This window comes from Heliconius melpomene, chromosome 2 (genome assembly GCF_056956725.1).
Source record: "Heliconius melpomene rosina isolate 202511_hmr_F chromosome 2, ASM5695672v1, whole genome shotgun sequence".
NCBI lineage: Eukaryota > Metazoa > Arthropoda > Insecta > Lepidoptera > Nymphalidae > Heliconius > Heliconius melpomene.
This window is the reverse complement of record NC_140390.1, coordinates 3094045-3121369: the sequence shown is the minus strand read 5'-3', so window position 1 is coordinate 3121369 and position 27325 is coordinate 3094045. Positions and strand designations below refer to the sequence as shown.

General features: G+C 31.1%; 1 protein-coding gene across 1 annotated transcript in view; it reads left to right on the top strand.

Moving 5' to 3' along the window:
- Positions 1–1377: 1377 nt before the first annotated feature.
- The window catches only part of LOC146540363 (uncharacterized), a 63530-nt gene continuing 37582 nt past the window's right edge, over positions 1378–27325 (top strand). Inside the window, exon 1 of the mRNA XM_085206363.1 lies at positions 1378–1738. The gene's annotated coding sequence lies outside the window, so the exon portion shown is untranslated. The remainder of the gene's footprint in view (positions 1739–27325) is intronic.

Below are 27325 nucleotides of genomic sequence, written 5' to 3'. Positions count from 1 at the left end.
AAAGAGATAGAAAAGGTAAATAAAGAGATGTGCTTTTAATAACTTCAGCAGTGAAATCATCCTGTCTATGTAAAAGTCAAATTTATTTAAATAATCTATCTATATATATAAAAGGACTTGTCCTCACTGACTGAGGTAAGACGCACGCACAGCCGTAACTGCTGATGATAGAAACGTGAAATTTGGACAGATGTTTACTTTTGTAATCTGGACATCTACTAAGGATAAGGGATTTTGAAAAATTTTAACTCTAAAGAGGTGAAATAGAGGTTGAAAGTTTGTATGGAAAAAAATTTAAATCGGCGCCGATTTCTATAAAATTTTAAATTTAGATTTTTAAAAGTATTTAATTGAACACTTGTTTCTTCGTTTTTTAGAATTCTCCCCCTAAGGGTGCAAATAAGGGGTTGAAAGTTTGTATGGAAAAATCTTCAAATCGCCACCGATTTTTATAAAATTTTTAATTTAATCTCTTAAAAATATTTCAATGAACACGTTCGTGGTTTATTAGAATTCACCTTTAAATAAACAAGCGAAGCAGCGCGCGTCCGCTAGTTTAATATAAAAAACAGAATTCCAAGAACAAGCATTTCGTATGTAAGTATTTGTTCAACTTCCTTTTTTAACCCAATTTATTTAAATTAAATTGATTCTCCGTTAGTCCAAGTACTTATGTATTTAAAAATTATATTATAATTGCCTAGCCAGAGCAATAGGCGCTATAGTTTCATAATAATTTAACAATTTCCACATTTTTGATATCAATTTTTTTTTCAAACAATATAAATAAAAAATGAGGCCAATTGTGGCACGAGCGTGTGACTATACACCTAACAGGTTCTGGGTTCAATTCCTACTCGAGGAAATGAAATATTTTCACTGGTGTCGAGGCAAAGCCCGGCGATGAGTTGGAACTCAATGGTAAACCGTTTCACGGATCTCCAGAATTCTTTGGAAAGTGGGGAGCGGAGTGTCTTAATCATAAAGTCAAAGTCAAAGTCAAAATATCTTTATTCCATAAAAATGCTTAACATTTACTTGGACATGTCATAAAGTAGAAAAAAAATGCAAAACAAAATAACCAAAAAAAAAAAATGTGCAATTTTGACTTCAAAAAAGCCCGTTCAAATGGTTGAGCTCATGAGAAGATACAGGCAAAGAAACTCATGGCCACTCTTTTAAATGCCAACATAACACTTGGCTCCCTCTCCCTACCCTGCTACATGCGGGAAACAGCGTGAAACGTGAAAAAAGAAATAAAAAAAAATATATTTACCTGTATTTAAAGTAAATACATAAATTACATATCGAAATTCACACTCACATGCGTAAATGCAGCCTCTCGCCGGCTCGCCGCGTTCCACCTGTACAGTGTACACCTACAGTAGTTGATAACCACCTTCCATAGCGTTCACACGCTGTTACCGCGCTTCTATATTTATTTTTATATATAAATTAGTAAAAAGAAAACAATTACATCTTTTGGCAATTAAATAAACAATAATATTATCTTATATGAATCATGAAAAATTATACGTAACTTTTTTTTTTAATTTTGGTGTTTTTTTTTTTATTATTAATTATCTTGTGACGTTTTTTTGTGCTGTGCTATATATTATATATATAATAACTGAGGTGTGATGTCTTTTAAGTATTAAAGACCTCGTGTGAGGAGCCTCATGTGAAAACTTGCATTCCGGAAGGACGGGTCCACTCTCCATTCGCATTTCCGTAACAGGTATGCTGATGACCAGTTTAGAAATCAAATAGCTTTAATATTTCTGTATTATTTGGATAATAATTATATTTTTTTTGTAATTATTCACTTTATAATAATTACTACAATTAATAAAAATGTTTTGATGAAAAAATCTTGATTGATATAATTTTAAATTATACAAGTTAATTTATTATTAAAAAATGCTAATGTATTCGCTTGCATGTGAGCAAGTAAAAGTAAGAAGAGACATTAACGAGAGCATCACTAAACTTGCATACATAAAACATTGTACATAAACCATTAAAAATTAAAGAGGTTAATATGGAAAAGTATCTATATTTTCGTGGTGTTTCCAGAATTCAATGGAAAGTAGGGAAGGGGAATGGTTTAATGGGGAATAGAGTGCTACTAATAGGTTCACAGGTTCTCCTAGCGTACCCTGATGCGTGTGGGATACAGCAGCTATAAAATCTATATTTTGATTTAGTCATGACGTTTAGGGATCGTATAATTTAAAAATATAAGTCTAACTCCTTAACAAGTTATATTATTAAACGCATACGCGTAGATAAAAAAAATATATATTGTCTTCAAATTGATATAATCTTAAGCTTGAAACGTAAAGAATAATTAAAAACTCTCGATACAAAAAGCTCTCACAATTCTCAAAATCCGTTTAACCATTTGGGAGCTACGTTGCCACAGACAGACGTACAGACAAACACGTCACACTTATAATACCCCTGTTTTCATCGTTGGTTAAAAGGATAACGATGTGAGGTCAACTGATTCTAAAATAACTATGTAAGTCAAGAAGAAAAGCGTCCATTGATTAAAATAAACATAAATTACAATTTTATTACATACATACATACGTTCTCTTAATTAAATGCAGCATGCATTATTAATATTCATCACGAGCTATGAATAAAATTGCAAGTAAAATGTAGATAAAATAGAAATATAATGTGTTATTTTTATATCGAAATCGTATTACATTATATTTAGTAATTAAGTAGTTTTATTGGTTTACACGTTCACTATGTGACAAATGAAGTTTCTAGAAAGTTAAAAAATATTTTATAATTACTTAGTTTATATGTAAGTTTTACTTAAGACTTAAGCGATGTCATTATAGCCTCTTTAAGGGGGAACTATTAATTTTGAGAAGATTCGACAATTTGGTGTCAATTTTCACCTAGGTGACATAACTTTGATTATCTGTGCCGTAAAATAAAATATTTATTTATATATGTATTTCTTCTATATAGATAGTATTTCTACTTATAGTACCTATAGTATATAGTATTTCTTCTTGTGGCCGTCGTGACGCAGCGGCACAAGGGTGTGACTGTAACGCGACGGTTGTGGGTTCGACCCCCACACGAGGAAGTGAAATATTTATTTACGTTTATATTTCAATTTCTTCGCTCTGGTGTCGAGGCAAAGCGCGGCGTTGAGTCCTGAACGGAGTGTCTTGACACTAGGTTCCCTCTGCCTACCCTGCTGTGTGCGGAATAGAACGTAAAGCTGATTTTTAAATATTTGCATATACCTGCTTTTTTAGCTTCATGCTATGTACCGCGAAAAGCATGGTAGACAGAGAGAATCGAACATTAAGACAGTCTACTCTCCACTTTATGGCCCAATCTAGACACTCTTTTGTATAGCAGAATTCAATGCATTTTTACATGACATTTTGTTTATCAAATTGCATGAATAAAAATAATGAAGTCCGTGAAATAGGAATCAAATATAAATATTAACATTTGTAGTCAGACGCCATAATGGCCTAAACATACCAATATATAGAAAATAAGCAGTAAATTCCAAACAGTAATTACCAATACCGTTAATAATTATTAAATAACATATTTAATGTTTTATTATTTATTGATAAGTCATTAATTGCGTAAAAACTATTTTTCTAATGTATTTGCAATGATCATAAACTAGCTGAATAGGAATGCCCTTCGCCACAAACAGCAAAATGCGGTCACAGATAATACATTGGCTGTTTATTTTGCATCGTTGTGTTAAAATACTAATTATAAAATAATAACCTTTTAAAATGCCTACGATTGTAAAATAAATTGATTGTTATTTTTATTTTTATATCAACAATCTATACATAGATATATAATAAAACTCTTAAAACTTACTTGATTATTTGTCTGGTTTTCTCTGTGTTTGTTCACGCTAATCTCAAAAACAGCAAACTAATTTAAATACAGTTTTCACTAAGGTATTTTGGCAATTTTTTCATAATATTTATTGTTTGTTTTATTCAAATCGGTTCATAAATAAAGAAAAATATCAATATAAAGTATTTTGTTCGATAATTTAATTAGAAAATAATTATTTTATTGAATTGCCTAAAACTTTAGTTTAAATTTAATTAAGATTAGTAAATTAATAATTGTGTCGTTCAAGCGGGCGAAGCCGCGTGTGGTTCGATAGTATCGAACATTCGCTTACTTGAATTATTGATAACAACAATTATTATGAACATTTGTTCATTTTGCTTTTATGCTTCAAATAATTGCAGTTTGCAATCCTATTATAATGTATTTAGGACGTAGCTGACTTTACATTTTCGATGTGGGTTTTAAGAATTTCAAATCATAACATTATCAACTAGAACTTTGAGGCCATTCGTGGGGTATGGGCACAAGCTAGTGACTGTAAATGCGAGGAAATGAAATATAGACTTAACAATCATTAGCTCCACGCTGTATCACACAGCGGGGTAGACAGAGGGAACCTAATGTTAAGACACCCGTTCCCCAAGTTATGTAATAGTTTTTTTATAAATATTTTAAATAAATACTACAGACACGTGGTCCGGAAAAGAGCGGCAAAGAAGTACGGACTTTTTTTAACTTTTCCATAATTATCAGCTAAACTTGGCGTATAACTAGAGATAATTATCTAGATATTTAATTCCTAAGAGAGTCCAGATGTTTTTACAAATTTAACTTAACATATTTTTTTTTTATCTAATAGTTACAACTGTTCATGTGTTTTGTAAATCAATGCAGCAAACGTTATGAAAAAATAGTAATAAAATTGATACTAATTAACTTTTTCAAAATATTTCGATATTTTTCTACGATAGAGATGATAACGGTAAGGCAATGGTTGATTATTAAACTAGATATATTTAGTATATATTTTAATATTAAATATGACTGTATATTACAAATTTCAAACCATGAGCACGGGTTCAAATCCATCTGGGGGAAGTGATTATAATTTATATTTAAATTATTTTCACTTCTTCACTTTGGTAGTCAGAGCGCGGCGTTAAGTTCCGATGACAATGCAATGTCTTAAAAATTGACTTAAAACTAGCTCCCTTTTACCTTTCCAGAAGTATAGAAAAAAGAGTGAAGCCTAAAATGTTAACTATACTATAATTAGATGTAATAAATACTCCTAGGTGCATTACGTAGCGAGTATTTTGTTTTAAATAAAAAAATCAGCTTCACGCTGTATCCCGCACACAGCAGGGTAGGCAGAAGGAACCTAGTGTTAAAACACTCCGTTACCCATTTTCCGCCGAATTCTGGACGCATTGCGTATTGAGTGGCGGAATTCAACGCCGCCCTTTACCTCGAGACCAAAGCGAAGAAATGGAAATATAAATTTAAATAAATATTAAATTTTTGGGGATCGAACCCATAACCGATCTGTTTACAGTCACACTTTGTGCCTGCGTCACGACTGGCCTCTTCCTTTAAGTTTTAACGTTTTAATTGTATATTTATTATTTTCTTCACAATTTAAGTAATAAGAACTATTATCTAACCAATATTTTCATTTCACCTTTCTAGTAAGTACGTACTACTTCTGTGTTACATTATATAATAAAAAAACATAAAGTGGCGCAGGTGTACAAGCGTGTAAACTGTAAACACGACAGGTTGTGAGTTCGATTCCCGTTCGGGGAAATGAAATATTTTTTTATTTTCATTAAGCGTTGAATTTCTCCACTCATCACGCCTTGAGAATTCAGTGGAAAGTGGGGAACGGAAGTGTCTTAATGGAAAAAAATAGTTTAAAAAATTTACTCAATTTTATACCGTTTATACCTACCTACAATAAGATTTTTATTTTCGATATTATACTCTTTGAAGGATATTATAAAGAAAAATATTTTTAAATTACTATTAATCGGCTTTCGCCATATGATTTTATACAGCAATCGTTTTGCTATACAAATGTGTAGTCATCATATATAGAAAAAAAAAAACCGTTGACTATGTGAAAGTGACTGACCAAACCGGCTTCGCCTTTCCAGATCTCGCTAAACAATATTTATAGAACTCATATCTAATATCTATTTGTACTCTTTGGATGAATCGAATCAGCTTCACGCTATATCCCGCATACAGCAGGGTAGGCAGAAGGAACCTAGTGTTAAAACATTCCGTTCTCCACTTTCCGCTGAATTCTGGTGTCATGGTTGAGTGGCGGAACTTAACGCCGCTTTGCCTCAACAACAGAGCGAAGAAACGAAAATATAAATAAGCTTCAGGCTTAATTAAATAAAAAAACTTTTATTATTCTACGTAAAAGCCCGAGTACCTCACAAGATATAAATAAATTTCGATTGTTTATTAAAAATACACTAGTCACCTTCACACCTTGACTTTTAGTCATCGCTTTTTTGGCTTTCTCGACCAATCAACCAATTTTATTTTATACTCATCTTTTATATAATAACTATAATGATTGATAGCTTTATTTTATTTTGTTTGAAACGAACGTGTGAAAATTTTTTTAATAAGTTAATTTTACAACAAAAAACATTATGTTACGAAATTTAAGTATGCAGTAAATTGCTGTTTCCCGTCAGAAATACGTGAATTCTATTAAACTCAAAAATTCTAAATAGATTTTGATGTAACTTTAACCTTAAACTGAAATATACCAGATTTAAATGCAAAAGAGTCATCTAATACTTAATATGAGTTAAATATTCGTACGAAACCTACGAAATTTAAAGTTTGGAGGCCTTAATAGATTATCATCATCCATATTGAAATATTATCCAATAAATACCCTTCTTTGAAGTCGGTTAAAAATATAAAAAAAATAAAAGATTCCCAAATAGCTTTTGTTACTTTTATTAACCGACTTCTGTAAGAAAAGAAGGTTATCAATTCGAATGTTTTTTTTTTTTTTTTGACTTCAAAATTATAAAATCTTTGTATAAAATTATTTTTCATTTTTTGGTTCGTTGTTAGAAGTCGGTTTTTCTTTTTGTTAAAAATTAATTTATTTGTTTCAATACATAGCAATGGGTAAAAATAAAATTAAGTTACATCTTAAAGCGATTTCATATAATTTCGAGTGTATCACCTTCATTATCATATTCTAGAGGCCAGTTTCAGAATAAACTTGATTAAATCTTGTTCGATATTGACATTGTAGGATGTTTTGAATATTAAAATAAGTTGGGAATTACGTTTATATACTAATAAAAATGCAAAATTATAGTTATAAAAAAGGAAACACGATTATTTGCTACGTTTATAGCGATTAGAATATATCATGTCAGTATGCTTTTTTTATTTTTCTACATGAAAGATAGAATACAGTGAATTATCTCTCCGTTCTTCACTCTTCGCCTAAGTAACTGTTTGGCTGTGTAATTATATCGTGTTTATAATGACGAAACCTAATACTGTAGTCTAAATACAATTAGAATTGAATCTATAATGCTGCGCCATAGTACCACGTACTTATTTTTTTTAATAGAAATATATCTAAATAAAGTTAAGAAATCGTTAATAAGTAAAAAAAAATATAAGAATTTAAGAATTTACAAAACTCTCATTTTATTAAATAACGCAATCGTCATTGAACATTTATATTTTTTAATACTATTAAAAATGTGTGATATTTAAAAAAAAAACCAAATGAAATTACATCATTGCGAAATGTTATATATGTAGGGTCGACTACTTTTTCTTATTTATAAAATTTTATAGCTATTCGCAAGCAGCTAGCTGTAGCAGTATATATTAACACTAGTGGACCCGAACGCGGCTACGCCCGCTTGAACTATACGAATATTTATTAAATATATTTATGAAATTATTTTCAGTTTTCAATAGAGAGATGCGTTAAGCAAGCTCATTTTGGGTGACGTTTTCTAATAACAAACTTTGCAAATCGTTGCTTAGCAACGGTCGCATAGCGACGGTGGTTGTTAACATGGCGGTATAAATGGCATGTCAAATTAATAAGTAATAAGTATTAATAATTAAAAATAATAATAATAAAATAATTTAACTAATCTTGACATTTGCTATAGAGGTTAATTTAATCTGTAATTAATGATTTGAGGGAAACCTAGTGTTAAGACACTCCGCCCCCCATTTTCCGCCAAATTCTGGAAGCATTGCATGGCGGAACCTAACGATCGTTCTAATGGCGTAAAATAAAAAATATAATATTGAATTAAAATTAAAATACTAAATAAGTGATAGAGTTATAAGAGTTAAGATGCGTGCTTAGCGTTTATGAAAGTTGATAAAAGTGGTATCTTTATGGCGAAAAACCAATAAACTTTAACAATGTGACATGAAAATGACGCAAATGCATGTTTTCACAGCTGTTAAAATATTTATAAAGTTAATAATTGTTATTTCTAAAGTAATATTTATATTTAATACTAACCACATGCTCGCGGCTTCGTCTGCACTACAGATTTTTTTATCTCTTTTAGTTTTTTTTTAAATATACTTATAGCAGGCATAAGGATGTGATTATGATCATTTCTTCGCTCTGACAACGGAGAACGGAGTGTCTTAACATGAGAGTCTATGCGTATTATGCTATATGTGGGATAAATTGTGATGCTGTTAAAAATATATGTTTTAGTCGTTTAAAATTAAAAAATGCACATTACCATTGAATGTTTTGTCTCATGCCACAATATCGAGTTTACAAGATCGAGTTTATTATAAATTCCAAATATTTTACCTAAAGGAAACCTATCCGCAAATTCTAAAATCCATTAATGCTTTTATAACATTCATATGCAAATGTTAAGTTTTTATTTGGTCGGTCGAAGGCTGTCAACTATTAACTGATGTCATTTTTTTTATTTGTACAGTAGGCACATTTTAAAATAAACGATAAAAAGAGAATACAGTGAATATTTACTACAAGACTAGAGAACTACTACACATAGAGAAGGAAAAATTATACATTACAACATTATAGGTAGAGAATATAGTAAGCCATCACTACATTTCTTTGCGTAGATTATTAAATGTTCTTGCACAGAGCTTAAGAAAAACGTATCAAGTGCGAGTCGGACTCGTCCACCGAGGGTCCGTATCAATTTCTGAAGTCAAAGAGAGTCGGGACGGAAAATTTATAAAAGTTGACAAATACAAATTTTTACATTTTTCCCTTATTTGTACTGTAAGTTCTCAGTTCTTCCCATATTTCATAACTGTAGATCCACAGAAAGCACCCTATAGGTTTTGTTTTAGCAAAACAATGCAAAAACGCCCACCGTCGACGGCTATGTCGACTGAGAAGCTTAATTTTTTTATCGTAGACCTGAATATTAGATATAAATTTTGATTGATTGATTGATTTCTCGATATATGGCGTTTCGAGCGTGCCAGTTGAGCACAATTCATTTCGCCAATGTCACGTTGTATGGAAAACACACGAAGGAAATTGACCGGTAATAAAAAAGATAAATATACACAATTATAGAATACATGTAAAAAAGAGATCCTGTGTAAATTTTTCAGCTTGATGTCTCCACGTCAGATAGAAGGACTTGACAGACGGACACACCGACAATAAAATAACCATATAAGGGTTTCGTTTCTTTCTTTAGATGTACGGAACCCTAAAAACAAGTAGGTATTTATATTTTTATTAAATATAATATATAGTGTTTCCATCAAAAAAAATATCATTAATTTCAACTGTTTATAATATGTCGAAGGACGTCGCATAATCATTCGAGTTCTAACAAACTTGTTACGTTTGTACTCGTGTTGTACAAACATAAGTTTACGTCATATACTTCTTGTTTGTAGTAAGATACAAGATATCTCCACACTGCTAAAAATTTTGTGGAGATATTTCTTATAAACTTTGTATTAAAATTATATAGATACCTACGTAGGTAGAGATATAAATACAGTTCTGCCACTTAGTTCAACATGTCTCGAAAAATTGGGCTAAAATAGAGCACGGAGTGTTTTAACACAGGGTAGGCAGAGAGAACCCACTTGTGAATGCTGTACGGCAAACAGTTTGACTACTTAAACTTAGTTATATAATAATTTCTATATGTATCACATTGTTTCTTTTTAATTTCTTATAATCATCATCATCATGATTCTTCAAATTGAAAAACGCAACAACATATAAATAATATAATATAAGTACTACATGCTTCTATGCGTTCTAGAGTGGAGACCACGCCTTGGCAAGCGTAATGTAGGACGTCCTCCAGCTAGATGGAGTGACGATATTCACAAAGTAGCGGACAGCGGCTGGATGCGAAGAGCTGAAGATCGAGCTCAGTGGCGTGCCATTGGAGAGGCCTATGTCCAGCAGTGGACGAGGTGAAATCTGACAACCATGGTCGTATCTAGAGACATTTTTTGGGGGAGTCTTGAAGCTTTAAATAGATATGTTCGTGTAAACGTTCTTTTTATAAAATTTTTCGGGGCTAATTCTTTGTTAGTGAAATTTTTGAGGCAGGCGTAAGACTATTTGGGGGGGGGGAGGGGGGTAAATTATAGACCACCCACGGTTATTAGTATACCTCCTTAAATTTAACATATTTTGTTTGTATGTAATACTAGCGGCCCGCTCGGGGTTTCACCCGCGTGAACTATGTTATTATTAATTTCTGTCTCCATGACTACGTTTGAGACTCCTAGCATTTGTAGTAACGAAGTTTCATACAAACTTTCGACCCCAAAAACAACCCCTTAGAAATCGAATATTGCAAATTCCCGTCTTAGCGAGCACCTACGTCCTATAAGTAGCTCCTATGCAAAATTTGAGATTCCTAGCACATGTAGTTTCTGAGATTTCGTGATGAGTGAGTGACCTTTCGATTTTATATATATAGATGTATTTTTCAAGGAGTTTCAAAGTCTACATTTCCAGGCTATACAATACTAAATACTGTGCCACGGCCGCCAATGTTTTTCTTCAAATATTTCTTCTTCCAATATAATAATAGCTGTAGATAATTGCTGCACCTGCGTGACTGAAATGAATATTCGGTTGACTATTGAATTACAAATGATCATTTTCAATATTGGTATAGTATAAACTTTATTTTTTCAACTGAGTTTTCTTAAGCTGTTCATATTGATCTTTGCTATAAACGTTAGGTGCATAAATAAAAAAAAATCCTTCACATTATAATATGTTTGTAAAGAAAGCTACACTAATAATAGCAAAAAATATATACATTTTAATACACCGAAAGAAAGTTCATTACAATACATTATCCATTTAAATAAATATTATTTAAATACAAAAAAATGTAAAATGCTGACACATTACGTTTGTAGCTAATTTAATTTTGCCGGTTTATCGTGATGGTGTCATCATTTTCCGTAACGCACCAAAATAAGTATAACTCCAATAAAAGACGAAACAAATAAATAAGAAAAAACTAGATAATTGATTTGGTCATTAGTAAAAATAACATTAACTATGTCAATATTTACTTATCACAAAAACAAATTAGGCCAAAACACGTACAAAAATTTCGTATATCCTCTTATAATTCTGGTACTGCAAAGTAAACCGCGAAGGTAAACTCAAGAGTCACGCCCATCTTTAAATGTCAAGGAGAAGTAGAAGGTGGCGTTTTAAATATAAGTAGCCGTTGTTAAGTTTTTAAATACATATATCTCAAGTCTTAGGTCTCTTCTTCTCTTACTATGGGCGTTCCAAACCTGAACTCTATTTGTTTTTGATGAGAAGCATAACATGTCAAAGTAATACTATTCATAACTTCTGATATCAATGGGTATTTTTTCATATTGTGTCTTCCATATATTGCGGAATGTACAGATAAAACCTAACCCTACTTAATTATTGTACACTTTTTTTATCGTGAGGAAACCCTTCTATGGGTACGCCGCCCGAATAGGTTCTCTAGCTGGTTATGTGGGGCTCGTGGACCGACAGATGAAGGCCGTCCACACTACCCACTAAAACCCACGGTGCTCTTCCAACCGGCCGGGGCTACGGGAGCCAAGAGATTTTTCATAACACCGGATTGTAACCATTAGGGTATCTAGAAATAATTTCTGATGTGGGGGGGGCTAGACTTTAGTTTTGAAGAGATATGTTCATGTAAATGTTGCTTATTGTAATTTTCCGGGGCAAATTTGGTTTTAAGTAAAATTTCTGGAGTGGGCACCAGGTTATCCTGGGGTGGGCACGGCCCACCCAGCTCCCCCATTTTCTAGGTCAATAATTGTAACCTAACCTAACGTTTTTTTTGTTCTTCACTTTGGTAGGACACATTTAAATATTATAAATATTAATTTCTCGAGAACGGAATACGAATCAGTAACTATCGGATTCGTTTAGTTAACCAAGATAGATAGATGCATTTCACTTACAAAATATAAATAACACAAATTAATTCTCTAGAATTATTTATAAATAATTAATTAATTTTTATCATAGAAAGTTTTATATCAAACTATCACTTTATTATGACGTTGGAATGCATTTATTGCCAATCTTTTTGAATTTTATATTTTTAAAGAAATTATATTTTAAACCTGTGCGCTCAATTAAAAAAAACTTGTTATATAAATATTGATTAATTAAGAATTGAAAAATATAGTGTCCAAGCTAGGACGGATGTGACTTTTAAATGCAAAAACCTTACATAACTGCTAAATTCGTTGTAAATAACAGATACCAGATGTATTTTGCAAACTGGTTTGAACCAACGATCCATAATCAACATTACCACTACACCATATGGTATATCTGCATCATAATTAAAGGTGTAACATTGAATTTATATGAGAAAGTTCAAGGTGCGTCTAATAAAAAATTATAACTGGCGAAACGTTTCCATCATGTATATTATTATAGAGCTTCGTGTGAAAAGGAAGCTATTTTGACAGCATTCGTTATAAAATTACTATAATTTTATGAGTTTTTGTTCGATATATTAAGAAGTTATTATAATTTTCTTTGGTGGCCCCGACCACCTAACCTAACTTCTATGGATTCTTTTAGAAATATTTCATGTATAATAATTTAACGTCTAATATATTTTAATATGATATAACAGGTAATTAATAAGGAATTTCAATTTAAAAAAAGGAAAGTATGTATACATAATCTTTACTTTTACTTTAAATATTAAATTATTTTTTTATATATAAATGGACCAGATAACTTTCAAAAAATTATATAATTTTATGTAAAAAATTAAAAATTAAATAACTATTTTTTTCTAGAATTAATTAAAAATGTATCAATTGTTTAAATATTAATGAACATATTATAAAATGCAACTTTCTGATGCGTTTTAATGTTCTATTTTATAGATCTTTATTGGTGTTCACTTTCATTTCACAGAAAAGCGTCATAAAAATTAAAAAATCGTATATTAATTTTAAGAAAGTTTTAAAACAAAATTCTTATACACTAAAACAACATTTAAAATACCCCCATTTAAAAACCCCTAACCAAAAATATGACTGCCTCATTAAGCTAAAGTGCTTGTTAGCTTTTAAAGTACTAATCCGATTTTTATAAGAACCACCGCGATGAGCAAGGCTTTCGATTAAAAAAACAGCTTAATCAGTTCAATATTTCGGGAGCTACAACGCCACAGACAGACACACATAAACGCCAAAATTATAACACCCCTTGGGGTCCCCCTTGTGTCCCCCTTGCGATGGGGGTTAAAAATACTGATATCTATCAGCAAATAGCGACAAGACACCTTAATCGAAATATATTACGGAATAGCTACCCCTTCGTGCAGCAAACAATTTCGTGCTCCAGCAGTGAACGGCAGGTAGTTTAGTAGAGTGTTATCAAACTCCAACTTCGCTAATACCATCAAAGGCGGTGCCAAGGTAATCGTAAAATCTAATTTGTATGAAAATTTCTGCCGATATTATGATCTGATGGTGCCTCTAATAGACCTCAAATTAGCAACTGTTTATTAAGGTTTGATACTTCCTGTCTCCAACGACAGTGTGAAAGATTATTGGAGATTTTGTGTTTACCTAATGAAAAGCTAGAAATATTGAAGATTCGAATTTGGTGGTAAGTGAGGAATGAGTGTATATAAGTGAGGAAGTGGGGCTAGACTGTCTTACACTAGGTTCCCAGGTTCCCTCCGCCTACCCTGTTATGTGTGGGACTCAGCGAGAAAAACAATATTGAAGATATCAAATTATCTCTTTTCCCAGTCGTATGCAGGACAGGTAGTGAAGTGTACTTGTGCTACAACTCGAACTTTTCAACCAAGAAAAGATATCAGCTTCATGCTGTAACCCGAACACAGCACAGCAGGCAGAGGGAACTTAGTGCTAACACACTCCGTTTCCACTCTCCGCTGAATTATGAAGGCACTGCGTGTTGAGAAGCAGACCTCAACGTCGTCCTTTACAAGAATAGAGAAATGAAAATATTAAATATTTCATTTCCTCGAATGGGAATCGAACTCACGACTTGTCGAGTTCACAATTGCACGCTTATACTGCTGCGTGATAGGCCTCGACGTCGGCCTCATATATATAAATAAATATATGTATGTATGTTAATTAGTTTAACTAGAATATATGCGCATAACATTATGGATATTGCGTAAACTTCCACATTTTTACCAAAAATACAAATTGAGATAATTTTTTTTATGTCGCCACTTAGTCCTTAGGTGCATTACCAAATCATTTTATTTGGGCTACACCAGTATATTCATGCTGAACTGAACTGCATTTTTTGACTATATATTGCTTCTTACTATATACGGCCTGGATAGGAAATAACATAAGATTTTAACTTAGTACCTAAATGCTGTTTCCATTTAGGTTTTTTGATAAAAATTCTACAAATTGTTATTTTAATTATCATTATAAAAGATGATGATGATGAAGAAAGATGAGGTCAGTTGTGGCGCAGGTGCACACGTTATGAGTTCGATTTCCTCTCGAGGGAAATTGAATGCTTAAAATTCGGCGAAAAGAGGAGAACGGAGTGTATTAACACTAGGTTAGCGAGAAGCTGTGAATATCAAACGATTCGTCATTCGGTTCATTTCAACAGAGTTAACTACTAAATGCATAGGCTATACGGAAAACTCTAAATTCTACTCGATTACTACAGCCCAATCGACACTCGTTGCCCGAATAAGTAAATAGTTTGAGCAACTGAGCGACGTTTTAAAATCGATGTTGAAGTTGTCGAGGGGTTTCGAAATAAGGTCAAAGGTCAAGAGTTCAGTACTATGTACAAAAGATATAAGGGATTTTTTTATATTCTATGTGTCCTATAGAGTCAGGGTAGGCAGAGGGCACTTATTATCAAGACACTATTTTCTATTTAAAATAAAATCAGCTTCACGCTGTATCCCGCACACAGCAGGATAGGCAGAGAACCTAGTGTTAAGACACTCCGTTCCGCGCACACACTTTCTGCCGAATTCTGGTTGAATTGTGTGTTGAGTAGCAGAACTCAACGCCGCGCTTGGCCTCGTTAACAGACAGAGAAAATATTAAATATTACACTCCTCCGAGTGGGAATCGAACCCATAATCCCCTACGTCAGCCTCAAATATGAAAAGTAAAAATTACTTTAAATACAATATTTTTTACTTGACAAATTCACTTTTTATAGCTTTAATATCTAATATCGTTTCACTTTTAGAATCTTGATTGGCTCTTGGATATTATCGATATTTATTTATTAATCCGGACTAAAAGTAATAACAAGTGAAAGCAATCCTCATATTGATGTTCAAATATAATTAAGGTCTATATACGTATATACATAAATCAGTATTATTTCTTCGTTTCATTCTGCTCGCATATAGAAGGCTAAGCAGAGGCGGAAAATGGAGAACGGAGTGTCTTAACACTAACCCTCTGTCTACCCTCTTGTGTGCGAGAGACAGCGTATTGAAGGGTGCTTTAAATACATTTTTTCCATAGATTGATGGGATACATACAATAAAATCGAACCTGCAATACAAAGTATTTTCAGTTACTATGTAATAGAGTAAAAAGAGGACTTATGTTTTTTTAACCTCGTCGCGTAATAGCCCATCAATATCTCTTTCCGGTTGTTAATTATACGGCACAGAGTTTATAGTACGATAACCGCTTTTCACTTTTAAAACTTAATTAGTTTATTGTTATATATAGATTGTTAAAGCAATATGTTTGTCGCTAAATCAGCTTCACGCTGTATCCCGCATACAGCAGGAAAGGCAGAGGGAACCTAGTGGTTAAGGCACTTCATGACAGATGTTTGTCACTAATCTCAGAAATAGTGATAATAACCGACGGAATGTTGAGAATATTAAGATAAAAAGTCAGACGGACAGACAGTGATCTAATAAGGATTCATTTTTTTCTTAAAAGATATGGAACCCTAATACTATGAAAATTAAATTATTTAAATTAAAATATAATGAAAATACTATAAAATTACAAAATATTATGAAAATTTGAACGGATTGGGATTTAAACCCGCACTTCCTGGAAACAATCAATCGTCCGTTTTAAACTTTCTTTCCTAAATATAGAATGCCATTCAAAATAGAAATATTATTATTACTATGAAGTCCATGTCAACCATGAAAAGTTATAAAATATAATAAATACAAAACAAATTAATACAATAACTTATTTTCTTTTACCTATGTAAGTATGTAAATACGACGTTTCTTACTGCGCCGTATTGTTTTTAAAAATATTTACTTACCTGTATGAAGGTCAGATATCTGATCGCGGCCGTGAAATTTAGGACAAACGTACTTACACTTTTCTCTTCATTTTTATATATATATATATACAATACAGTTATTTTACCCTACAATAAGATTAGATACGCCTGTTTACATTTCAAACGCTTATTAACTAATGTACTTGTTTCGTATTACAATAATTAACAATATGTAGTTCATTTGAATTGCATTAAATAAGAAATAGTGTATTTTTTCAGTCTCACGCAGATTCCTGGGAATCTAGTGTTAAGACACTCAGTTCCTATTAAGCAACACATCTTTTGCCCATTTTCTGACGAATTCTGGAGGCATTGCAAGAAATGAAATATTCATTTAAATTTCCATTGTCTCGCTCTGGTCGCAAAGGGCGGCGTTTAGTTCCGCCACTCAACACGCAATGCCTCCAGAATCTACCCTGCTGCGTGATACAGCGTGAATCTGATTTAATATATGATTTACTTTGATGTCGAAACATATCTGGGTCAAGATGGGCTGTACTGTGAAGACTAAAGGTGTAAAAGCACATAACATAGTAAAGATGACAGCAGAGATCTAGCTTGGATTATTCAATAGTGTATTACGTGCTTAATTACATAATAGTTCTAGTGAATGTTAGAAGATTACTTCGAAAAATTAGTTTTACTAGCAATTAACAATTTATTTGTATTTTTTTTTGTAGTGTTATTTTTCTATTTAGAGAAGACTTTTTGTTTTTTTTTAACCGACTTCTGTTAAAGGAGGAGGTTATCAATTCAATTATTAGTATTCAATTGTTTGTTACCTCATAACTTTGGACTGGGTATATCGATTTTGATGATCCTTTTCTTTTTCATTGGGGAAGTTGGTGCTTCGGCGTGGTCCCATTTTAATTTGGTCTATTTCTCACAATGGTATCTATGAGAAAGTCTTTTTTTTATTGGGAAAGATACACTTCAAGGGTAGTTTGAACTTTGATGAGAGTTAGGTTAGGTTTAGTTCAGTATTATAGATAAGACTTATCTGATAAGTTACAAAATACAAAACTAAAAGTACCATTAGTACTTACTTTAATCTTTTAAAAGTAAAAGTTAATATACCTTAAATAATTCTTAAATACCAGGAAAAGCAATATATTTTCTATGTTGTTTTTCCTGGCAATTTAAATGGTAGATTAATGATGCCGTCACACTTATTGTTCAATCTATTACGAGAGATCTAAGTGTTATCTATTATTTTTAAAGTATTTATACTGAACCCATGTATGTATGTACGCAATATACTATGTATATATCTAGGGATAGTTTAAATTTTACATTTTAGAGGTGATTCGTGACGCGACAGGTTATGAGTTCGATTCCCACTCGAGCAAATAAAATATTTAATATATATTATTTTTCTCTCGTCCTGGTCATTACCAGGCAAAGCGGTGCGTGTGAGCCCCGCCATTTTTCTAACTTAACACGCATGCTTCCAGAATTCGGCGGAAAGTGGGGATCAAAAGTGTCTTAATTGGAAAGAAATGTCTTAACACTAGGTTCCCATGTACGGGGTGTAGCGTGAAGTTGAAAAAACATATTTTATTATAATTATAATTCTAAAAGAATCTGTTTAAAATTGCACTATTCTGTAGGTATAAGTCTTTATTGCCAAGATATGAATTTATATTTAGATATCCATATGTCTATATTATGTCCGTATGTTTGTGTTTAACAACTTATTGGGCAACAACAAAGATAAACAGTTTCCTTACTTTTACTATCTATATTATTTTTCTAAGATATTTCCGTAACTTTTTTGTTATAAAAAAGCAATGATGTTACAGCATCGATTACTATTATATCGCTTATAACTTCCGCAATTAACGTATTCTCCTATTAATTTATTCTGTTTATTTCATATTAATATCTTAAATTCATAAAAAAATTACCAAATAATTACTAAAAATCTAAAATAGCATAATATTTAGTATTACTGTTGATTTTTTCCTAATAACGTACTAAGAAGCCATTATAAAAGCTACTTTTAGATCTATCCAGTACCGGAAAGTAGACTCTAATGATACTTATGTTGGAATTCTTATATAAAATCAGGCTAATGATACTAATTTTTTCTTGTGTAAAATGACATCATATAGTTCAAGATATTTCAAACAACATGGAGATTAATATCTCCATTCGATATTAATCTCCATTTTGTTTTAAATATGTTAACAGTTATGTTTTTTTACAATGTATATTTATTTAATCTTAGATATTTTATTTTATATGGAGAAATGACTTTTTGTTTGTTATATCTCTCTCTAGTTTCTAAGTCTATTGATTTATTTACGTCGTTAAAATTAAATTTAATAAAAAATGTAACTGAAGTAGAATTTACCTTTAAACACGTTTTTTTTGCGAAGATATTTCTTTCTGAAATTTGAAGGAACATCTTTCTCTATACTCTCTCGTATCGTACAGAGAAAGTTTCAAATAAAAAAAAGTAGATATGTCAGACTATAAAACTGAAAAGTTATAGGGAATGTTAGACTTTTGGTTAACTTGAATATTATTTAATTTTATAAACTAGCTATTTCTATTATGTTCTATTGGATTTGTTAGAATTAGAACGTCTCGTTAAATAATTCATTGGACTCCGTTTGACCTTAGCGCTGTGACTGATTACGTTTGGAATGTACTGACAAAAGATTATCTTGTCAAACATATAATTATAACCTTAAATTAACCTAAAAGAATACAATAAAAGTATTAAAATATCTTATATTAAATGAATTAATAGATAAATATCTATTTGTAGTAATTTAGACGGACCTTGTTAAAATATACAAAAATAATTACAACAATAAGTTTTTTACAAAACCTATATAGGAATTAATAACTGAATTGGCGAGTCTAAATATCTATGTTTTGTGTTTTTCAATTATTAGCCTTGTCTACCAAATAAATATTAAAAAAGAAACAATAAATAAAAATGTCATATATAAATTAGTATTTTTATACAACTAGCAAATACTATAACATATTTATTGTATTCTATATATCAAATAGTTTATTTAACTTTTATAACATGTCCAGTCAACCAATGCGTTGTGCAATTTTTCATGGGAATCAAACGCCACGCCCTTGAATTTTAACATTGATTTCGTTTCACTACATTTATTTTGGTATCTGTATGGAAAGGACAATACGATGAGATCAATTGTTATACTTACTTGTATAGATTAACTCCATTTACAGCACGTAATATCCCTCATTGGGCACTTAAAATGTCTGTTGATATTTTTCCTTAATTCATGTACATATATTAGCTAAAAAATCAGTTTTATTTTGTAAAACTAAAATGACTGCAAAACTAAAAACTTTGGCACGGCAATAGTATCTGTATAGAAATAGATACTATGACCGTGACTTTGACGTTCCATAAGCGCGGGAAAACAATTGAAGACTTTTATCTTTTTTTTTCTGTCCGTGAAATAAATATTCTGCCAACTTTGATTTTATAATTTATGTAATGTAATATTGAGAACAAATTTAAATTTTGTTTAAAATGTAAATTATTATTTAATACCTGTAATTAATTAATAGAATTATTGATGATTTAAAGCATTACTCAGGCAAAATTGTATGTTTTTGTAAATATCTCTGACTCGCAATAAGCATAATAGAATTAATTTGTTTTATCTGTTTCAAAGAAAATAGAGTTTATGTGGAGATGTTCAGAGTAGTATTTTATAACGAGGTATGTTGCAAAAATTATTTATAAATACATAAATATAATTAAGTTTCTAAACCTTCATCTTGAAAATAATTATCACATAAATTTATAATGATATTTATACTTAAAATTTATTACCTATCACTTATGGTATGCGTGAGGGAATTACATCGCGTGCACGTGTTTTTCTTTTAAACAGTGAAATCCTATAATGATATAATAGGGACGTATTTAGGCATTCAAAATTAACCATGTAATTATATTTTTTCTTGTAATTTACGTACTTTTTATATCGCCATTGTGTTTATATTTTCATGGAGTCCAACCGGTTCCACGTCGCTTCACGCAAACGCACGGACCGATGTACTTTTACGTAATACCACATCGCGTAACAGGGACGGCGAAAGTCTTATAAAAAGTTGAATAAGTAGCTAATAATCGCATACACACATCAATGTACGAATAAAATGTTATAAAAGTAGACATAAATCAAAAAAACTACATGAGAAAGCTATTAATATTGAATACTTTTCTTACTCTGGCCACCAGGCAAAGCACGGTGTTGAGTTCCGCTACTCAAAACACAACGCCTCCAGAATTCGGCGAACGACAAGTGGGGGACGGAAGTGTCTTTATGGGAACGGAGTAACACTAGGTTCTTAGGTTCCCTCTGCTATGATAAAAAAAAGTGAGAGAGTGAAGCTAAGATAAAAAAAAAATGTATTTCTCTTGGTATTATAACTCTTACGACAGTGAGTTTTCATAGACAATATTTTAGACATATAGAAAACTTTCATACAAAAAAAACTATGAAGATGAGTATTAATTAGACATTTAAAGAAATAGATATATTAATTATTTCATCCAATTTCTGGATGAAATTAAAGCCTTAGACTAAATAAAACAAAATTTCTCCAGTCAGAAATGTTTCAACTGTCAGGACGTTATCATAATATTATTTATAACATTGTACAGTAAAAAATCTCGGTAAACAATGCAAATAGTATAAGTATGTGGAAAAATGTTAACCGCCATATTGTAAAGTTATTTCTTGAATTAATTCTTAATATTTATGTGCTGCATTCACATAATTTCAATATGAATGCAAGCTATAAGAAAAACGTCAATTATATATAAGCAAAAGTAATTAATTATCGTTTTTTATTAACATGAGGGGTGTTGAGAACTGTCTGATTATAAAGTTATATTATCATTTCTTCGCTCTGGTGTCGAGGAAGGGCGCGGTGTTGAGTTTCGTCACTCAACACGTAATCCCTCCAGAATTGAGCGGAAAACACTAGGTTTCCTCTGCTTACCCTGCTTTGTGCGGGAAAGCTGATTTAATTTATTGATTTTAATTTTCTTAAGTTAGTTCAACATAATTATGTATATCTAAACACAAGAAAGGAATTTGTTTTGTCACCTGTCCTCCTTAGAACGGATCCAATTGACTTTTATACGTTCATTAGTCACCCAGTTAAAGCTGAGGATTTGTTAATATGTAGGTCTAGATTTAGTGTCCACGTAGTCTCTCCGTCTGCATAATGCATGGAGTGAGAGAGAATAAACAAGAGGTGACGTGATCAGCATTATAATTTTATAGTTTAGTAATAATGAGAGGTAAGGTAAGTTATCTATATATATATAAAAGGACTTGTCCTCACTGACTGAGGTAAGACGCGCGCACAACCGTAACCGCTGTGCGTAGAAACGTGAAATTTGGACAGATATTTACTTTCGTAATCTGGACTTAGTTGTATCTAGACTAAGAAGGGATTTTGAAAAATGTTAACCCTAAAGGGTTGAAATAGGGGTTGAAAGTTAGAATGGAAAAATCTTTAAATCGCCGCCGATTTTTATAAAATTTGAAACTTAGACTCTTAAAAATATTTCATTGAATACATGTATCATGATTCGTTTTAATTCAACCCCTAGGGGTGTAAGTAAGCAGGCGAAGCTGCGCGCGTCCGCTTGTTTTAAATAAGATTGCGATTGTACGTTTTGTTGTTTTTCTTTTGTTTCGCGCTATATCCGTATAGCCAATATGTGTAACCAATTTTCGTGATATTGCATGTTGAATGGAGGAAGCCGACGCCGAAAATAATTGTTCTAAATAGGAATTGAACTCACATCCATTGCGTTTATAGTCTATGTCTATATACAATACACTATGCAGTTTCTTTATTATATATTTTTTCCAAACTGCTTTTAGGGAGAGTTTTTTCAAATGGAGAAGTTTCTCTGTTTTTAATACATATATACTTTAATAATACCGCCTTCCGTTCGCCCTGTAGAAATTGTGGCCGACAGGAAGTGAATGTATAGCTTTTCTCTTCAACTAGCTACAGCCCCGGTAGTATACTCGTATGTAATTTAATAGGCGTGAGCTCAAATCCTTATATGCTGTGATTTTTGTTGGCATATTGTATATATATATTTGTCATACTTATATTATAAATATAACGTCAGTTTGTTTGTTACGCTTTCTCGCCAAAACAATTCTACCGATTATTATGAAACTTTTGGGGATAAGGATATGAATTATTTAAAAAAAAATATATATATATATATATATATATATATATATATATATATATATAATAAAAATAAAAAATTAAATCATATTATGATTATCATTTGGCTGTAAATTATAATATGAAAATTAATTTAAGCGAGCGAAGCTCCTTTTGTGTCTCTAGTATTCTATAAAACAATAACGTTTTCCACGGATATACATTTAGATTTTCGAAATTACTGAACAGATTTTAATATGGTTTACACGAACAGGCAGAGTGATTCAGCAGAAAGATTTATATGTATCCCAAATAGTATCTTCGCGCTTTATCAGCTTCACGCTGTAACCCGCAAACAGCAGGGTAGTCAGAGGGAACCTAGTGATAAGACACTCCGTTCCCCACTAGTGCAAAAGCAAAATGCCTAGAACCGAACCCACATTCAGAACTTGTGTTGTTGTCCGGTGTAAAACTTAGTGTTATCTGTTATCTGTCTGTTATCTCTGAAAGAATTCAAAGAAAGTATATATAAGAAAATTGCAAACTATATATATAACTACAGACATTCTTCGTACGCTACGTTAATTAAAATTATGATTGATAACATGAAAATATCGGTATTCTTTTTCTATTTGTATATTTTATTAATTAATGGATGAAACGCACGTTATTATTTTTCTTTTTTAAAATGGTTTCTCCCAATTACTAGAGTTTTTCTATTCTCCTTTTCATTAACTGTGAAATTTCTTAAACTTTGGCATAGAAAATTTTGTGACATATTATTCCGTTTTCTACGTTAGATATATTTAAATGGCTCTTATTTTGCCAAAATTGGACTCTACTTACATTCAAAAAAATGTGTATTTCTTAATAATTAACCACGTAGTTTACAGTAATCCTTAGTTATTAGATAAAAACTTATAGACTGCAAATGTAGGTAAACGACGTTTTGTATGGGCACGTACGGACATGCTAGTTATTTGTAACTGTTGGTTTAAACTTACCTAGGTATGTAAGATTTATTAGCGAGGCATAACTTAAAAATACGATTTTATATTTTCCTATTTCTTTACTTATTTCTCTGTTTTTTTATTTCTTTACTTAACTCTCTTATCATCTAATATTACATAGCACTCACAATATGCTTGTTCTAATTGAAAAAATATTTTTGTATTGGATAATTCTTCTAAAATAATCTCCAAGAACAACGCTTGATATGGCCACTTAGCCCTAGGAACTAAATCGAAAGCAAGTGCCTTGCTATGTCTGTCCCTGGAGTTAGAACTAGACGCCCAAGAAGGTGAAGGCTGGATGTCGTGATGAAGGAGAGCCTATTCGATTTTAATCAAAACTAAAAGCTAAAGTAAATTTGTTAATTAAAATACAGATTTCGTAATTTTTTTTCTTACACACATTAAATAACTGACTTGCATTTCATAAGTAGGCAAACGATAATTTTATCACCAATTATTGAAATCTTACGTCAATATATCACATCACTGACACGATAAAGTGATGAGAGCGGAAGGTTACATCACTATGTTGTATTTAATTTTAACATAATATGTTTTCTTTAACTAAATGTACTAAGGAATGTTTAGTGGTCACACAAGCCAAATCGGGCTTAAGACCGCGAAGAATAATTAATTTTAATGTACTTTGTTATAAATAAATAAATAAATACATAAATAAAAAAAATAATTATATTATATATAGATATATAATATGTTTATTAGGCTGTTGTGATGCAGGGGCTGTAAAGGCGAAGGTTGTTATTTTACATTGGGGAAATGAAATATTTAATGTTTTCCTGGCTCTGGTAACGAAAGTGTGGCTTTCCACCGCTCAACACATATACACAACTCCGGGAGTTCGGCGGAAAGTGGGAAACGGAAGTGTCTTAATGGGAACAAACTGTCTTAATTTACCCGAATGGGAATCGAACCCACATACGTCGCGCTTGCAGTCAGATCATACTGTCACTGACTCTATACACGAGTACTTAATAAATATGACAATCACAATTTATTCCTACGTTTTTTATAGAGAAAATGTATTTTTTATAAAGAAAGACTAAATATCTAGGCCGTCGTGGCTAAGTAACACAAGCTTGTGATACGACGAGTGTGGATTCCATTTATCATTTTTTTCATCTTTTCGCTCTGGTAATAAAAAGTGAGGAGTTCAAGGAGGAGGAGAAAATGAGCCCAAAATAAGGAACAGAGTATAATAATACTAGGTTCCTCAGATCACCCCCCTATATGCGTGAATCTAGAATAAATAAACTAAATAAAGTTTAAATTAACATCACCTTAAGATACAGTACCAACATAGGTGCATTGGCCACTCTGTTTACATTGCTGACCGCATTCTTAACAAGTGCAGTGCTTACGAACGGCCCTTTTGACTTTAAAAACACTTTTACTATACGATATTATGTTTATTATAGATATTTTAAATGTTTTTAATTGATATATATATTTTTCTAGCTTCACCCCCTGAATCCTGCATATAGCAGGGTAGACGCCATGGTAGGGGCCATGCTTTGCCTTAAAATGAAAATATTAATAAATAATAATTAATTCCTTCGAGTACGAATCGAACCCATAACTGTCGCCTTTACAGTCACACCCTACTATATTATATGATATTTTTCGATCTTTTCTCTAATACAGATTAAAAATAAAAAAACCAAATGGAAGACCAGAGAAACCAATGGAATTTTGTGTAATAATTTTAATTAAATAAATAATTCTCAACTTATCACGATATTTCATAAAATATAATTATAATTAGTAACTTTAATTAACATATGTCCGTATAAAATATTAGAAATAATTTTAAATATGAAATAAATTATTTTATATTTGAATTTATTATGTAAAAAAAACCAAATGATTTTCATAATTTCCTTCACTTATTTAATTGATTTCACTAGTCAATATTACATCAATATTTTAAAAGTTTATTTCTTTAACTAATACATATAATGCAATTATTACTGTAATGACAATGATTAAATAATTTCTCACCTTTGTATGGCCAATATAATTATTAAGATTTTTTTTTTATAAAATAATATAGTTTTTTGTACAATGGCATATTTGAGTGGTTTGATATCACTTTATGGTTGATTACATCCTGTCTTGAGAAATATTTATAATTTAAATATTATTAAATATTGCAAGAGACGAAATCAAAGCTTATGAATAGTCTCTTCGTATATATTGACATATTTGTTTTTTTTTATTTTTTAAATTGCAATTTCGTCGTTGTAGCACCAAATGAGAGATGTAGGCTAATATGTCAAAGTTTAACTTTTTAACTTATTTACTTCACTGACTTAATAAAATCTTTGATTTTTCACATTTTGTATGAAAGTCTTTAACCAGATTAATCGAGTGTATATGGATACAATACAATACAATATAGTTTATTGCACAAAAAAACAAAATTTTACACAATTTATATACAAATAAATTGACACACATTCACATACATTCTCACACATTACACACAGTACATTCGGGAAATACCTAAATATATATTTTAACATATTGTCTTTTATATTTTTTATCACTTTGATAATTACGAAGAATCTAAGTCACTCTACTCAATTTAGAAGAATATCTTATTTCTATTAATTAACTACAAAGGAAAATATCCTACTTTAAAATGCTAATATCACCTAAAATTAAACTTAAAACCTAACTTATTTATTTGACATTTTCATATTGTGCCAATACAATTAATATTGGATTGAAAATACAATTATCTAATAATAGAGTGAAATATATCGCGTGTTTATAAATGAATATACATATACATATGTATGTACATAGCTACGTGTTTTTATGACATCGTGTATTCTTCCCACGGAGAAAGCTGGTATAATACATATTCTTGGCCTCTACTCACATTGTTAGAAATCTAAAATAATTATATAGTACAGTGGTTATTTAAGTAAATATTTAAAATATAGACATTTAAAATACTTTGGTTTCAGTTTTATCTAATTTATTTTTAATTTAAGCAGGATATGTATTTCGTGGCATAGTGGTTAAGACTATGAAAACGTTGGTTGTAGGTTCCCCATTCCCGCTTGGGTAACTAAGCGTCAAGACGCCCTACTTTCTGCTATGGGGATCCTAACTCCTATCGGGATTCCGCTTTTTGATATGCAAAAAATTCTCGTTTATGATATACAATCTTTTTGTTACCAGGCTATATCTCATGAATCGTGGTAGATATCTAGTTAGACAATTAAAATTTTCACAGTTCACGGCACTAGGATCGGAGAGTTTTAACACTAGGTAGGCCTCTGCCTAGCCTCTATATGTAAATATTTTAATTATATCTGATTGATTTGAAGCTGATTTGAATAGATTTATTTTT